We start from the raw sequence: 15361 nt of genomic DNA, 5'->3' as shown, positions 1-15361 counted from the left end.
TGTTTTGACTTTAAAATTCTGATCCTTATTATTAAATCCTTCAATGGTCTTGCCATGTCCCTATCATTGCAATCTCCTCCAGCTCCAAAACCCTCAGGTATCTGCACTCATGGATTTCCGGTTATACGTGTTCTACTCTTGGTGCTTTCAGTTGCCCAGATCCCAAGCTCTGGGATTCTCTCCCTACACCCCTGCACCTTGCTTTCCTCTTTTAAGGCACTCTTCCTGCTTTAAGACCGATCTTTTTGACCAACCATTTGGTGATTTGCCCTGTTGGTCTCAATCTTCTGACTAGCTGCAACGCTGCGTGCATTGCCACTACATGTGAAGATTTTCCCAACCTGATGCTGTTGTGCATTTGTTCCAGGGTGTCCCAATCCAGACTGTCAAAAGAATGTGTGGCATCTCCCAGCGCACTCCAGCAAGTGAGAGGAGTCGGGGAAGAGAGGACACACCCTTTTTCTACAGCATTAGTCGCCATATTCTGCTAAGCACTGAAATGTCCAATCTTTTTAATGAATTTTAGAGAATGGATGAGTGACTGGGTGGGAGAGTAAATGGGATGAGTGGATGGGTGAGTAGATGGTGAATGGGTGAGATGGCTACTGAGTAGTTGGGTGATCAGGATTCGTGCATGATGGAGGGTAGTTGGGAGGTCAGTGGATCATCAGATCTGGTCAGGATGCTTGGGAGGGTAGTCAGTTGGACGGTCAGGGTGGGTAATTGGATCTGATCAGGAGGATAGTTGAGATAGGTCAGCAGTAGTTGGCTGGTCAGAGTGTAGTTAGGTTAAGTCAGGGAGGTAGTCAAGTGGTCGAGGGTAGATCAGGTCGGGAGGAAGAAATAGTCGACAGCCCCAAGGGTGATTAGGGAGTCAGGGAATTGATTGTGTGGTTACCCAGATGTTAAATATAGAAACATGGAAAACTGGAACAGGAGTAGGTCTATCGGCCCTTTGAGTTTGGTCAGCCATTCATTATGATCATGGCTGATCTTTCAGCTCCATAACCTTTCCTGCTTTTCCCTCATATCCTTTCATCCCTTTAGCCCCAAGAGACTTCTTCTTAAGAACAAACAGTGTTTTGGTCTCATGCTTTCCATGATAGAAATTCCACAGGCCCACCATTCTCTGGGTGAATAAATGTCTCCTTATCTTAGTCCTAAACTGTTTACTCTTTATCCTTACACTCTGACCTCAATTTCTGGACTCCCCTGCCATCGGGAACATCCTTCCTGCATCTAGTCTGTCTAGACCTGTTAGAATATTATAGGTTTCTATGAAATCCCCCTCATCCTTTTAAATGCCAGCGAATATAATCCTAACCAAGTCAATCTCTCCTTATAACATCAGTCCTGCCATACCAGGAATCAGTCTGGTAAACTTTCTCTGCATTCCCTCCATAGGTAGAACAGTTAAGGAGACCTAAATTGCACACAATGGCCGCAATTCTTCCATCGCGACCCGCAACTTTTCTGTCGGGCCGTGGTGGGAGATGTGTGTTGCTGGTGTTGAACAAGGATTTGTGCATGTGACGACAACGCATGCGCATCTCCCAGAGCCAGTGAACAGTCGTCGGTCAGACCACGCTGGAAACGGCAGGAAGGAAGGTGATTTAAATTTTTTAAAGTATGTTTTAAATATATTTCTTAGTTCGTTATCGGACCCTTTCAAGTCCCAACTGAATCTCCCACCCGGCCAGGAGTACTTCATTCTGGTAGGGTTCAGATTAGCTCCCCACATTCGGGGAGACCCCACCAGAATGAAGGTGGGGGCAATCGGAGCCCTCCCAGGGGCATCAGGGGTGTGGTGTCTCCTGGGCATGCACATGCTAGCAGTGCCAGCCTGTGCCTCTGGCACTGCCCAAGGGCAAATGGCCTATTGTGGGCAGGACCTGGGGGATATCGGTGGGGGTGGGAAGTGCTGCTGCCACTTTGCAGACAGGGTCGATGTGAGATGGAGGGATGGCAGTGATTGGGGCTGGCCGGGGAAAGGAGGAGGGAAGAGTGGTCTACCGGGGGGGCTGGAAGCCCTCTTCCTTGGGGGGGGGAGGGGGGAAGGCAGTGGAGGGTTTGGGTTGTACATCAGGGCGCTCTGAGCCAGGGTGAGGGGGACGGTTAGGGCTGGCCTGGGAATTGCTGTGGGAGCCATGATCAGGCCTGGGGTGGGGGCAGCACTGCAAGGGTCCCAGGCTGGCCATCAATCAGGGAGTCTGACAGATCGGGACCACCACACATGCACAGAGTTTCAAAACTGTCAGATGCCAGCATTTTTAATGAGATTCATGACTGGGACTTCTGCAGTGCACAGAGTGCGGAGATTCATATGAGAAGCTGAACTGAGGCTCTGTAAACTGTAGCAAGACATCCCTGTTCCTGTACTTAAATCCTCTTGATATGAAGGTCAACATACCATTTGCCTTTACTGCCTGCTGAACCTGCATGCTTACTTTCAGTGACTGGTGTTCAAGAACAACCAGGTTTTAATCCATCTAATATCTAACTAGGTAAGTCCTGCAAAACTATTCCAGCTCTTTGACTCAGAGTCTGAAAAGTTTGTGCAGGGTCTCAGGTAGCAGTTTAAACTTCCCATGCAACTTTAGTATAAATTCTTGCATCAGAATATTTCATCTTTCATCATATACTAATAAACTGTTGCTGTTGCATGCTGTTTGTTGCATGCAACTAGCAGAAAGTGTGCTTTTCATTGGCTACAAGCAGCAACTTGGGCCTGACATTCTGATTGTCCAGCACTTCTCAAAGGCAGCCTACATTTCTTAACAGCTTCAATGAGGCTGCAAGAAAAGGGAAATTGCTTCAACTTTGAATAATAGTTGAACTTGCAAGCGAGAAATACCAAGATTTTCAGACAATGTACAGGTGGTTTTGAGGTTGATAGGAAAAATGTCACGTATCTGCAGCCATAAAGTACCTATCCTTTGAGATTTTCACTAATGCCCATGCGTGTTCAGTTGTAAGATTTGCAGATGATGATGTGAGGTTTGAAGGGTATTGTGGTATCTTTTGCACATGGACAGTAAATTGCAAATAAATTTTGCTGGTGGCTGCAACTGGGAAACTTTGTTACAGTGAATTAATACAATGTGTGACTGCCTCTCATTACCTTCAATATCATAGAGAGGTCAGTAAACTTGCAATATTCAGTAGCTTTCAAGTTTTATGAGAGGCGATATTCACTATCAAGTCTAATTCCTCACAAAAGGCCTGGATCATTCACTGGCCCCCTTCTCCCAGGCTCAAATTACAAACTCTCATGTCTCAATTTAAAAATTGTTAAATTGCCAGGCATAGTGAATGAAGAAACATCTCAGTGAGAGATTATTAAGCCCTTCAGGACTTCTCCTCATTCAGTTAGGTCATTTAGATTAGTTCCAACTACTTGCTGTGCACAAATTAACTGGTGTGTTTCCAACACTGACTATACTTCAATACAACTTTTTTCTGTGAAGTATTTTGGCACGTTCTGAGGTTCTGAAAGGTGTTTGTATTAATGCAGGTGCTTTCTTCCTTTCAAAGCATATTTCTTTCACCTTGATCTCATTTAAACATGCAAAGTCATGAGTGTACATTTGTCAGGTTGCCTTTCACTCGTGGCCACTTCCCACATACGTGCTGAGACTTTGAGTATTGACAAGCTTAGTTTTGAACCCAGTCCCATGCTAACCTTTCCATGCTAACATAGATTCCCTTTCCAGCACGGAGCACTGAATGATATTTAGAAACAATAACCTTGGCTAATTACATCTTCCTTTTGATCCAAGGTCACTAATGGCTTTGATAGCAGCACCCCATAAAACCACGGCAACTCAGGACAGATGACTCAGTATCAAAGCTGGAAGGAAGACAAGAGTCTTCCCAGCCTGTATGCTCCAACTGAGCCAGTGGAGGAACCTCAGAGGCAATTGAATACAATTTCCTGAACACAACAGAAAAAACTATCTTACGCTGCCCAAACTCAACACAAGAATTCTTCCTACACATTCCAAACTCAGCACCTGAGATTATTCACTCCCAGTAAGATACAATAAGTCAGGTTTTCTGAAATACAGAACAATTTTACTACAAAATCTGGAAATTGACCTGATCAAATACATTTCGATCAGATTCCAATTACACATAGTATAAGGGTCTGGCACATAGACGGTTAATGTGAGACTGAGTAAAGTACTGTCTACACAGTCACAGTGACGTAAGAAAACAAATGATCCCACCTAGGGGTCTGTAGTGTTGGTCAAAGCCATGTGCGGACCCAAGCATGGAGACAATTCCTAACTTGGAACTTGACAGTTTATATGTAAATAGTTCTATTAATTAATAAAGACTTACAGTTAACCTACTTTAGGCTATGAAGATTTCAATAAAGCTTACTAAGGTGTAACCAACATCCCACAATATCTACTTGTAACAAATGGGCAGGACAGCGGTTAGCACTGCTGCCTCACAGCACCAAGACTCGGGTTCAATTCCGGCCTACAGTGCCTGTCTCTGTGGAGTTTGCACATTCTCCTCGTGTCTGATTGAGTTTCCTCTGGGTGCTCCGGTTCCTCCCACAGTCAAAAGATGTGCAGGTTAGATTGATTGGCGATGGTAACTTACTCTTAGTGTCAGGGGGAATTTGCTGGGTAAATACAGGGGGCCTGGGTGGGATTGTTGTCAGTGCAGGCTCAACAAAACAAATTGCCTCCTTCTGCACTATAGGGAATTCTATCATTCTATGAAATCCAAAAATGGATTGGATCCAAAGAACTACTTGGATATCTTATTTAACTAATATGAATGATGCTTCTGAGGGTCTTACTGGATGAAGTGAGGAGATTGACTATAGATAATAGTAGGAGGCAGCCAATTAGATTATGCTGGCTGAAAGAGATTCATTTTTCAGCCCTTGGTAGTAGCCCCGTAAATTATGGTACTTATAATGGATAACCATACCTTACATGTTTTAGAAGCTTTCTGCTTCCACCCCACCAACACCCCTCCCTCTCTGGTTAAAATAATTTCCCCTCAACTCTCCTTTAGTTCTTCAGCCTATCACTTTTAATCTATGCTTCCTGGTGACTCCGCTGCCTTTAGACATTGATATTTCCATATCCATTCTATCAAGGACCCTTCATTACCTTATGTACTTCTCCCCTCATAATTTCATAAGAAATAGTAGCAGAATTAGGCCATTCGGCCCATCAGGTCCACTTCGCCATTCGATCATGGCTGATATGCTCCTCATCCCCATTTTCCTGCCTTCTTCCCATAACACTTCATCCAATTAAAATTCTGTCCAACTCCTCCTTAAATTTACTCACTGTTCCAGCATCCACCGCACTGTCGGGTAACGAGTTCCACAGATTCACAACCCTTTGGGAGAAATAGTTTCTCCTTAACTCTGTTTTAAATTTGCTACCCCTTATCCTAAGACTATGATTTCTTGCGCTAGAATGCCCCACCAGTGGAAGCATCCGCACCACATCTACTTTATCCATACCTTTTACTATCTTGTATAGCTCAATTTGATTTCCCCTCACTCTTTTAAATTCCAGAGAGTTTGCGCCTAAACTGTTTAATCTCTCTTCATATGACAAAGCTGTCATCTCTGGAATCAATCTAGTGACCCTCCTCTGAACTGCCTCCAATGCCACTATAACTTTCCTCAAATAAAGGGACCAAAACTGTGCACAATACTGCAGGTGTGGTCTCACCAATGCCTCATATAGTTGCAACAGTACTTCCTTACCTTTATATTCTATTCCTTTAGCTACAAATGCCAACATTCCATTTGCTTTTTTATTATTGCTGTACCTGCATGCTAGTTTTCTGTGATTCATGAATGAAGACACCCAGATCCCTCTGCGCCGGAACACCCCAAAGTTTCTCCCCGTTTAGATAATGAGTCGCTTTCGCATTTTTCTGACCAAAAAGCATGACCTCACACTTAAGCATATTGAACTCCATCTATCACATTTTGGCCCATTCTCCTAACCTATCTACATCGATTTGTAAGGTTCTTATTACTTCATTGCAACTTACTATCCCATTTATTTTTGTGTCATCTGCAAATTTAGTTGTATCCAAGTTATTAATATAGATTGTAAATAGCTGGAGCCCAAGGACTGAATCCAGTAGCACCCAGCTCATTACTTCTTGCCATCCAGAAAAAAAGTTATCCGACTCTCTGTCATCTGTCCATCAACCAGTCACTTACCCAAGCTAAAAAATTACCCCTACCTAATCCTATGTGATCTAACCTTGTGAATTAACTTTTCATGCAGCACCTTATCAAACACCTTCCGGAAGTCCAGATATATTACACCTACAGGATCCCCATTATCCACTTTGCCTGTTACATCCTCGAAGAACTCTGGCAAATTAGTCAAACATGATTTGCCTTTCATAAAAGCATGCTGACTCTGATGGATACCGTTTTGACTTTCCAAATGTCCTGATATTGCTTTCTTGATAATTGATTCTAACACTTTCCAAACAACAGCTGTTAAACTAACTGGTCTGTAATTTCTCACATTTTGCCTCCCTCCCTTTTTGAATAAGGGCATTACATTAGCATTTTTCCAATCCATCAGAACCTTTCCTGTGTCCAGGGAATTTTGGAATATTATAATCAATGGATCTGCTATCTCCATCACCATTTCCTTTAGTACCGTAGGATGTAGGCCATCAAGCCCAGGGGACTTATCTGCCCTCAATCCCAATAGTTTGCGGAGTACCTTTTCTCTATCAATGTTGCTTGTCTTAAGTTCTACCCTTTCTATTATCTCTGACTTGCCCATTCCTTTAGTAATGGTACTAGTGTCCTCCATGATGAAAACTGAGGCAAAGTATTGACTTAGCATCTCTACCATTTCACAACTATTAATTCTCAGGTTTCAGCTTCCAAGGGACCAACATTCACTCTAGCAATTCTCTTCCCTTTTGATAACCTATAGAAACTTTTGCTATCCTTATTGATATTTTGTGCTAGTTTCCTTTCGTAATTTACCTTAGTTCTTTTTACTTTTTTTTAAGTTTCTCTTTGTTTATGTTTGTAAGCTTCCCAATCTTCCAGCCTGCCACTGGCCTTTGCAATATGGTATACCTTAGTTTTTGTCTTTCTATTGGCCTTGATTCATTGTTTAGCCATGGATATTTTTTACCCTCCTTACCATCTTTCTTCCTCACCAGGATATATTTTAGTTGTGAAGATTTGAGTATCTCCTTAAACAACTGCCACTGCTTATCCTCCCTCCTACATTTTAGCCTTCCTGCCCATTTCACTCATGACAAACTTGTCTTCATACCTATGTAATTTCCTTTGTTTTATTCCAGTATGGGACTAACATTAGTGTGGGACCCCACTTTTTCATCCCCAAACTGAATTTTGAATTCTATCATACTATAGTCACTATTCCCAAGAGGATTGTTAACTGTAAAGTCATCATGATGTGGAGTTGCCGGTGTTGGACTGGGGTAGGCACAGTAAGTAGGTTAGTCCAACAGGTTTATTTGGTAGCATGAGTGTGAGACTACTTACTGTAACATCATCAATTAAACCCTCCTCATTACACAATACCAAATCCAGAGTAGCCTGCTCCCTGGTTGTTCCACAACATACTGTTCCAGGAAATAATCTCTAATACATTCAATGAACTCTGCCTCCAGGCTACCCTTGTCAATTTGGTGGACAGTGAGAGCCTTTTTCCTCGGATGGTGATGGCTAACACGAGGGGACATAGCTTTAAATTGAGGGGTGGTAATTATAGGACGGATGTCAGAGGCAGGTTCTTTACTCAGAGGGTAGTAAGGGCATGGAATGCCCTGCCTGCAGCAGTTGTGGACTCGCCAACTCTAAGGGCGTTCAAATGGTCATTGGATAGACATATGGATAACATTGGAATAGTTTAGGTTAGAGGGTCTTTAGATTGGTTCCACTGGTTGGCACAACATCGAGGGCTGAAGGGCCTGTACTGCGCTGTAATGTTCTATGTTCTAATTTGATTCTTCCAATCTATGCACATATTAAAATCACCCATGATTATTGCTGTACCTTTCTTGCAAGTCCCTAGTATTTCTTGGTTTATACTATGCCCCACTGCAGAACTACTGACTGGGGACTTGCAGATTACTCCAAGTACTTCTTTCCTTTGCTATTTCTTATTTCTACCCAGACTGATTCCATATTTTGATCTCCCATGCTTATGTCATTTCTCATTACAGCACTGATCCCTTTCTTCACCAGCTCCTTTTCCTTTCAGTCTAGCTTTCTGAAATGCTGAGTGCCCTTGGATATTCAATTTCCAGACCAGGTCTCCTTATAACCATGTCTCAGTAAGTGCTACCAAATCATACCCTTCTGTTTTTATTTGCACCATTAACTCATTAATTTTGTTCCAAATGTTTCATGCATTTAGATGCAAAGCTTTTAAATTTATTCTACTAGTAAATTTGCCTACTTTTTTATAATTCCCTGGTGCAGAAAGACATTTACCCGTTTTGTCCTTCTCTTTTATTGTCTGGTAACCATGTGCCACATCACTAACCTACACTCTTACCTCCTCCTTCAATTTGGGTTTTCTAATTTCCCCAACAACTGAACCCCTCACCCAATTCAGTTTAAAGCCATATCTCAGCCCTAGTTATGCAAGGGTCCCAGCATGATTCAGATGAAGACTGTCCCATCGGAATAGGTCCCTTTTTCCCCAGTACTGGTGCCAATATCCCATGAATTCAAACCCATTTCGCTCACACCAATCTTTAAGCCACGTATTTACCTGCTTAATTTTATTGACCCTGTGCCAATTAGCTCATGGCTCGGGTAGTAATCCAGAGATTATTACCTTTTTGGTTCTGCTTTTTAGTTTAGCTCCAGCTGTTCATACTCCCTTAGCAGAACTTTTATCCTTGTTTTGTCGATGTTGTTGATACCTACGTGGACCACAACAACTGGATCTTTATTCTCCCACTCTAAGTTCCTCTACAGCCCAGATAAGATGTCCCGAACCCGAGCACGAGCACCAGGTAGGCAACGCAACCTTCAGAATTCTCGATCCTGGTCAAAGATAATAGTGTCTATGTCTCTCACTATACTATCCCCAATTACAACTACATTTCTTTTCTCTCCCCCCACTTGAATGGCTCCCTGCACCATGGTGCTGCAGTCAGTTGGCTCATCCCCCCTGCAGTCCCTGTTCCTGTCCACACAAGGAACAAGAATCTCAAACCTGTTGGACAAGGACAAGGGCTCAGGCTCCTGCAACCCTATCTCCTGGGTCCCTCTACCTGTCTCATTCACAGCTACACTCTCCTGTCCCTGACTACGGGCTGAATTCAAGTTAGTTAGTCCAAGGAGTGCGACTACCTCCTGAAACACAATATCCAAGTAACTCTCCTCCTCCCTGATGTGTCGCAGTGCCCAAAACTCAGAATCCAGCTCATCAACTCCGAGCCGGAGTTCCTCAAGCAACCAACACTGACTGCAAACATGCTCACTGGGAACCACAATGGGGTCCACCAGCTCCTACATCATGCAGGAACAACACATCGCCTGACTTTCTATCTTTATTTTATTTAACTAGTTTTGAATTTTTTTTTAATGTTTTAACTGTTTTTTATATCTCTGCTTATTATCTCAATTGGAACACAACTTATAACCAGTAATTTAACTCATTCAAATTTAGCAGATTCCCTATCACATCAAATCACAGCCTTACTGTGACATCACTTTTCAGATCCCCCCCCAGATGAAACACTCAGAATCAGAATCACTTACCTTCTCAACTTGTTCTCCGCCTCACTCCCACTCAGCTCTGTTAACCTGCTGGCTGTGATGTCCAGTTCGATTTCTTTCTACCTCTCATTTGCCCTCAAGTCTCCCTCGCAGGTCCACCTCTCCACTGCTCCCAAAGATGGATGAGCCCCCACATGCTGGCTGAGGGTGCAGGGGTGTCATCCAGCACGTGGCCAAAGCCACGCAAGACCTTAGTACGGTCGTGCTCAGCCCCGAAAGTGCATGCGGTGGGATCCCGCCCGAGCATTCCCCTGCTTGGACGGAATTCCACATTGGCCCAAACTCTCAGTCCCCTCCTCGGGTCAGGTGCCCCACAGCATGTGCCGCTTTGCGGAAATGTCCTCCGTGCCCTTTTTCCACCACATGGAGGCATTCCCTGTATGGGCAGCTGCTGCACACCTTTCACTACCGTATCCTCACCTGTCGCTCGGGTACACCTTGGCGGGCCTTGTTGCCATTGGGCAGCGGAGGTTCCCAGTGGAAGTCCCTTCACAGAGAGAACTCCCCCATTTACATTGGGGACCTGGGATGGCGGGTGATGCATACAGCAGTTCCGCACAACCATAGGTTTCACTGGTTCATGGGCTCTGAAGCTTGCCCCTTCTGTGGCCTTGTGCAGTCTGTGGACCATGTCTATGTTTCGTGTCTTAAGTTGCACTCCCTTTTTGTTTTCCTGAAAAGCCTTTTTATTAATGTTTTGTTTGCACTTCAGTCCCGTGCTCCTGATCTACGGGGACCCAGTGCGGAGAGGGACAGATCGGGATGGTGACCTCCTCGTGAACCTGCTCCTGGGCCTGGCAACGTGCACCATTTACAGGTACTGGCAGCGGGCGATTGAGGGGACCGTCCATCCTGACTGTCTGCCCCTCTACCACAGCTACGTTTGTGGCCAGGTGTCCCTGGAGAGGGAGCATGAAGTGTCCACAGGCGCAGTTAACACCTTCCGTGCCCGTTGGGCACCGCAGGGGCTGAGGTGCGTTATAGACCCCGACAATCACATTTTGATTTGACTTGTTTTACGTTTCCTTTGTACTTCTTGTTTCTGTTCGGGCCGTTCCCCCTCCTTTTGGGGAGCTGCCCCCTTTTTCTTTGTCCGAATGTAATTTAAGTTTGTTTGCTTGGTTCGACCCAAAAGAACGACCTAAAAGAGGCGAAGATGAGCACCTGTTTCCTCTCAGCACTGAATTTCTGATACCCACACTCTAGCTAAATCTCTCTCCCATGGATGCGCAGGCTCACTGGTCATGCGCTCGTTAAAACTACTACCTTATATACAGCTGAGATGAGCTGGGATGACTCGTACACCAGTTTACAATTCCTAAACCTCCTCTATCTCAAAATAAACTGCCAACCTGTCCAGTCTTGAAGCTTGGCAGAGTTTTTAAAAACTCAGAAAAAGAGCAGTAATATGAAGTTAATGGGTTCAGTAAGAAGCTTTGCAGGCAGGAAAAAAAAGCCAATGAAAACAGTGTTAGAAAGCTTATTTGTTTTCTAGGCTCAGAGACTAGAAAAGAAACTGCGGTGTTATAAAAATGGGGTCAGACAGAACAAGTGTAGTGAAAAGACGAAATACTCCAGGCTTAATGGAGCATGAACTGATTATATCAACAACAAACTATGTGATCTTCCCTGGAGATGTCAGTCAGAAAAGCTTTTAGCAATTAATAGGCCATCATTTCTTGTACAAACAAACTTTGTCTAATCCCCTCTGATCTACTATGGATCTGTCCATCAAAGCTCTTCAAAGAGTTTGAGAGTTGCTAGGGCTGACTTCAAGATAGAAAGGGTGATTTCTCCGGTAAAATTGAATGCCCCCATCCATCAAAGCATTTCAAAAAGGTTTCTGAACAGTTGGAGTTTATCAGAGAAAGCAAGGGATCTCCTTAGTGAAACTGAATGCTTCTGTCAATCAGAGCAGCTACGGCTTATGAGAAAAAGGGGATCTCCCTGGTGAGAATTGTTCCTGTCACTCAAAGAATTTCAAAGAGGTCTGGTAACACCGGGAGCACCTGAAATCAACCAAGAGCAATCCCTACAGTAGATTGGAATGCTGCTGTGATTTTGAAGGCTTCCAGAGTGTTCAGTGGCATGGATTTTAATGTGCCCAGGCTACTTCAAAGGTTTCACAGAACATAGATAACAAAAAAGATTTCTAACAGAAAGGTGCCTGTGATCACCAGCCAAAGAATGATGTTCACATCTTTCAGGACAACAAGGATAAATGCAGCCACAAGAGCACCATCCTGAGGGAGAGCCCTTAGGTCAACCCCTTCCACCCAGCTTGACCCCCTCCCAAATCTCAGGTGTTTTACAAAGAACAAAGAACAAAAAACAAAAACAGCCCGGGAAACAGGCCCTTCGGCCCAACGAGCCCGCGCCGCCATCTCAACACCACCAGTCCCCCTCTCCACCCATGACCCTTGTCTAATGTTTTATGGCGTCCCTGGTAAGGTAAATGGATATGGTACAATAATAATGTTTTTTTTTCTTTTCATTCACAGGTTTTAAGTCGGTCCGCCTTGTGTCCAACAAGGGGCATACACGCGATGGGTCGTACTTGGGCTGCTCTTGGTTGAGGGAAACTAATTTCGGGACAATTTATTACTGCCAATCAGCCTAACAGCACATCTTTGGGGTGTGGGAGGAAACCGGAGCACCCGGAGAAAACCCACGCAAGCACGGGGAGAATGCACAAACGCCCACAGACACTGGCCCAAATTCATGTGTCTGCACAGCAATCAGTGATAGTCACTGAGCTGTCGTCTTGCCCAGTATCTGGTCCAGTTTAGGCACACGCTAACGACATGAAGCACGAGGCCAATCTCGAACAACCAAGAGCAGCCCAAGTACGACCCATCGCGTGTATGCCCTTCGTTGGACACAAGGCGGACCGACTTAAAACCTGTGAATGAAAAGAAAAAAAAACATTATTATTGTACCATATCCATTTACCTTACCAGGGACGCCCCAATGCTAATGACCCTTATTTAAAACAATCTCCTATATCCACCTATCTCCAACCCACTCATGTGCCTGTCTAAGTTACTCTTAAATGACTCTAGCGTGTTTGCCTCCACCACCTTACTTGGCAGAGCATTCCATACCCCCACTACCCTCTGTGTGAAAAACCTCCCTCTAATATCTGTGTTATACCTCTCCCCCCTCACCTTAAGTCCATGGTCCCTTGTCCTATGTGTCTCTATCATAGGAAATAGCTTACCTCTGTTTACTCTATCTATACCCTCCATAATCTTATATACCTCTATTAGATCCCCCTCAGTCGCCGTCTTTCAAGGGAAAACAGCCCCAATTTCTTCAATCTTTCCTCATAGCCCAGTCCTTCCATACGAGGCAACATCCTGGTAAACCTCCTCTGCACTCTCTCCAGAGTCTCCACGTCCTTCCAGTAGTAAGGCGACCAGAACTGGACGCAGTACTCTAAATGCGGCCTAACCAACGTTCTGTACAACTGCAACATTAGACTCTAGCTCTTATATTCTATACCCCTTCCTATAAAGGCTAACATACCATAGGTTTTCTTCACCACACTCTCCACTTGCACTGCCACCTTCAAAAACTTTAAGGGTCCACACCTTTGCAGCCTGGCAGCGGTACAGGAGCCCATGGGCACAGTTCAAGGTTGCATTTACCTCCTTGCTCCCCTTGGAATCCATAGTGCCTGGTCTCCGATTGTCAGTACCAAGACTGATTGGCACTTGTGGGACTTTCAGTGGTGCGGGGCAGGACCATCACAGGAGGTCACTGGTTCAGGTTTCCAGCCTGCTAATTGTATTCAGATGCATTTAAATTAGTTATGATCAGGTTTCACCCACTCTGGACAAGAATCTGATCTGGCCAGCTGTACTGGGTCAGAAGACTTGCAATGGATGTGACGCCTGGTGAGAATCCTGATTTGGCCCTCAAGTCCAATTGAACTGACCATCAGGAAATTCTAGCCAGAAAAAAAGTTAGAAAATTTCAGTTGTATGATACAAGAGGAAATCTGGCAGATTGAACAGAAAATTGGTTAACAAATCAGGAAACAACAGTGTCAGTCCTACTGCAGCACCAATTCATTCCTCCTTCTCAGCAGTGTGCTCCCGCTTGTGCTAGCAATTGCACCTGGCACCCACCCCACATTTTTAATTAAGACCAATGGAGAGAACTGGTCTGAGCTCACAGAAGCATCAATAGACAAGCAGAAGACCCACCCAGAAGAAAAATCCAGATCCAAGAGAAATTCCTTAATGTAGAAGATTAATCATCTTACTTTGCCCCAACAAGTGGTTAAGACAGTGTCCACTACACCTCCTATAGCAAGGGACAAAGCTATGGAGAGACGGAAATACAATGAAGACACGAAGGCCAAATGCCTGTTTGTGTCATAAGCCTAGTTTTTTTTCCCCATGCACACCTCTTCCCATTAGCGATCTTCTGGATTTCCCTTAGGTGAATTAACCATGGTAAATGTGCAGGATTACGGGATAGAGCTGATGATGAGCCTGGATGAGATACTCTTTCAGTAGGGTTGATGCAGACTTGATAGGCCGAATGGCCTCCTTCTGCATTTTAGAGATTCTATGGTACCATCAATATTTTATCCCCATATTAATACCATTGGATTGGCTGACGAGAGTGACCTGGATTCAAACCACAGCAACTTTGCACAGATAGCCCTCTGGGTGAAAAGTTCTGGCAGCAAGTTCCACCCCAAGGCTTGAGTATTAACATAAAACCTTTATGGTACAGAGGAAGGCTATTTGGCCCACCAGGTCTGCACCAACCACGTCCCACCCACATCCTAGTCCCATAACCCTACACATTTACTCTGCTAATCTACCTGACACGAGGGTCAATTTAGCATGGCAAATCATCCTAATCCACACATCTTTGAACTATGGGAGGAAACCCACAGGGAGAAAGTGCAAACTCCACACAGACAGTCACCCGAAGCTGGAACTGAACCCAGATCTCTGGCACTGTTAGGCAACAGCACTGTGCCACTGTGCTGCCCATTAGACTGAAACTCCAGTGTAGTACAGCATTATTCTTGCGATCAGATGGTAAATTAAAGGCTAATTTGCCTCTTCAGATAGATGTAAAAGAGCCCATGACATTTTTGAATAGCAGGGAGTTTGCCCAATATCTTTGCTGTGTGGATCAAGTCACCAACTCTGGTTACATGTATTCCTGAAGATTTCATCACATAAACTACCGCCCCCCACGAATCCACACTACAGCCATTGGTCCATCCTCTGACCACACCAACAGAAACTGAACAAAATCTTTGATGCCTGATATATTCAACTTGTCTGTTAAACAACCTTCTTCCTTCATTGCCAATATTTTTAGAATTTTTCCAAGTATCCTGGGCAATGATCTTCTTATTTTCAAAATGCACCTTCACAAAATGGCGGCCATTCCCTCTGACCCGGACCTCAGCCCCGCCCCTTACTGCGGCTGCACGCCTACCCCAGCCCGTTCTCCCCTGCCCCGTCCCGTCCTGCCCATCTCCATTCTAGCTCCGCCCAGTCCTCAACGTCCCGCCCCTCGCTTGCCCTTCAACTACGT

Source organism: Carcharhinus amblyrhynchos, chromosome 3 (genome assembly GCF_965287045.1).
Source record: "Carcharhinus amblyrhynchos chromosome 3, sCarAmb.v2.hapA, whole genome shotgun sequence".
Lineage (NCBI taxonomy): Eukaryota > Metazoa > Chordata > Chondrichthyes > Carcharhiniformes > Carcharhinidae > Carcharhinus > Carcharhinus amblyrhynchos.
This window is presented reverse-complemented; position numbering follows the sequence as displayed.